Source organism: Talpa occidentalis, unplaced genomic scaffold, assembly GCF_014898055.3.
Source record: "Talpa occidentalis isolate TD23 unplaced genomic scaffold, MPIMG_talOcc4v2.1 talOcc4.10, whole genome shotgun sequence".
Classification (NCBI taxonomy): domain Eukaryota; kingdom Metazoa; phylum Chordata; class Mammalia; order Eulipotyphla; family Talpidae; genus Talpa; species Talpa occidentalis.
In genome coordinates, this window is record NW_023600993.1 from 95,400,063 (window position 1) to 95,402,461 (window position 2,399).

Here is a 2,399-nt window from a genome sequence, read left to right on the forward strand (position 1 = left end):
CCTACAGTTTCAGTCCTCAAATGTCATTTTTCTTTTTCTAGAAACACTTCATTTCTATTTTTAGAAAGTATAAGTGTACATAGTTTAAAAAGTCAAAATGTACTCCCAGGCTTATAAGGAAAACCAACTCCCTCCCACCCACCTGTCTGCATACTTGGCAACCTCTTCCTACTCCTTTTGCTGTTTCTTTTAGTCTTATTCTGGATTTCTAAATCAAGTGGCCCATTGTGATAGCTTTCTTTTTTCCCTGTTTACAAATCCTCTACTGCCTTGCTTGTACATTCATACATTTCCTCTTCTCATCCCTCTGCTTTATTGGGTGTTTTGTTTGTTTTGTTCTTTCTCTTTTGCATTTCAAATTTCCTCTAAATATCTAGTGATCCCTGGCTGGCTGCTCACATTTAAGAGTGTGGCACTGAAAGGCTCACTGGAAGGTCTGGGTGAGGTTGGGAGGTAGGTGCTTATTAACTAGTGGGCTTTACTTTGGGGTAAAGGAGTTGGGATCAAGTTGGGCATTGGATGGCCCTAAATGTCTATCCTTCTGAGTGTTTCCACTTGGGCTAGAGGGGTCTTTTGTTCTTTTGTATCAGGGCTCTACTCTGTTCTGGGGCTAAGTAGTGAAAGGACTTCTGTCTCCTACTGTTCCATGCACATCTACATTTCATTCTGTCATTTTTATCACAGCAACTCATACTCACTCTTAGTTGATATTGATGTTCATTTTGGGACCTTGGACTCAACCTTTCCAGGGAGGTTGGGAGCAAACTGCTGACCTTCTACTGGGTGGGAGGAACCATCATCTGGCTTTGCAGGGTCAGGAAAGAGGCCTGGAATTCTAAAAGCTCAGCTAACAGACTCGGTCTCTTCTATTTTCAGTGGCCTTCAGGGACTTCAGGGACTCTGGTCGACCCAGAGTTCTGTGGTTCGGATTGCTTTTTTCTTTGCAGGTTCTATAGGTGTGTGTAGGTCTCAGTTTCTCTTTATCTGGGTCAATTACCCTCATCTACTCATTTTTTATCTTCAAAATCTTGATGACATGTCTTCTCTGCTGTCGTTTCTTCTACTGTTACATTTGATCTTGAGAATTTATCCCTTTAAAAATATTCCTTTAGTGCCAATTTAGTGGGATTTTGGAGATAGTAAAGGCATTTACTGTGGTGATCTAGCACAATTAGCCAACTGTCTCAAAAATTTATTCTTTATCCATGAACCTGAAGAACTCAATTGGGATATGTGTTGGTGATTTGCATTGTTTATCATTTTCTTTTTTTTTTCTTTCACATCAGAAGGGTAATATGCCAATGTTGTAACAAGGTTTAAGAGAGGTACATCTCACACAGCCGCGTGAACACCAAATCATCATGTTTGTTTATCATTTTCTAATCTTCAGAATCAGCTTATTTTATTGTTCGAGGGAGATTTTCTTGTGTTTTTGAATACCTTTTTTTTTTCTGATTGATTTCCTTTCATTGTCTTTCTTACAGCCTCTGTATTTCTCTAATTCACCATGCCATTTTCAGCATTTCTGTTCTTTGACATTCCTAAGTAATCTGCAAATTCTGTAATGTTTTGGTCACAATTTTCTTTCTGTAGGTCTCCTTTTGTCATGTCAAGACTTGGGACAAAGATTACACTGCGAGTCCTGCAGACCTAGTGCGCTTATGGTGACCAATGCAAGGAAAGTTACTTTGGGCTGGTCAGCCATGGGTATAACTTGGAAACCATGTTGGGTGCCAAACTGTTACAGGGCAACCCCGATATAAAACGGGTTGCCTGACTGTGGGTCCTCACCCGCATGCTTAAAAGGGACTTATTAATACTCAACTGTAGGCACACACAAAGGTTAATAAAAGGTTTGTTTATAAGGGAAGGGGAAATGAAGAAATGTACAACTCAGGGAGAAAAGAGGGAAATAAAATCTTAAATGCGTCCTACCTGTCTCCGTCGACCTGGAATCCTAATGGCATGCTGAGAGCTGGCAGAGAGCCAAGAGCTGTGAAGCCAAGAGATCCTCAAGGCCCATGTGTCTGGTTTTATTTTATTTTTTTTAAAGATTTATTTCTTTATTTATACAAGCACTGGGTATAGTCAGAAGTGCGGGAGGATGAGAGAAGTCACCAGAGCCAGAGCGGGGAACAGAACAGGCAGACTGATGAAAGACACTGCTGAGGGGAGCAGCGGGCACGGCAGGAGAGGTCTGCGTGCCATGTGGGACCCTTGCCAGCGGCCGGGGATTGAACGGCGCTGCAGAGGCTGCTGGCAGCTTTGCAGCTCAGCGCTCAACTGCTGTGCCACCAGGGGAGGCCCCTACATGTCTGGTTTTATACCAAACCTGACTGCTTAACTCCGCCCTCAGGTCCCAGCAACCCTCCCTTTGTAGTTCCCAGTGTCTTGATGGC

At 42.7% G+C, this 2,399-nt stretch overlaps 1 non-coding gene across 1 annotated transcript; it reads right to left on the bottom strand.

Moving 5' to 3' along the window:
• Positions 1 to 1,280: 1,280 nt before the first annotated feature.
• Positions 1,281 to 1,384, bottom strand: LOC119237777 (small nucleolar RNA U13). Its single transcript, XR_005123422.1, has one exon. It is a non-coding gene; the product is annotated as a small nucleolar RNA U13 (small nucleolar RNA).
• Between the last annotated feature and the right edge of the window lie 1,015 nt (positions 1,385 to 2,399).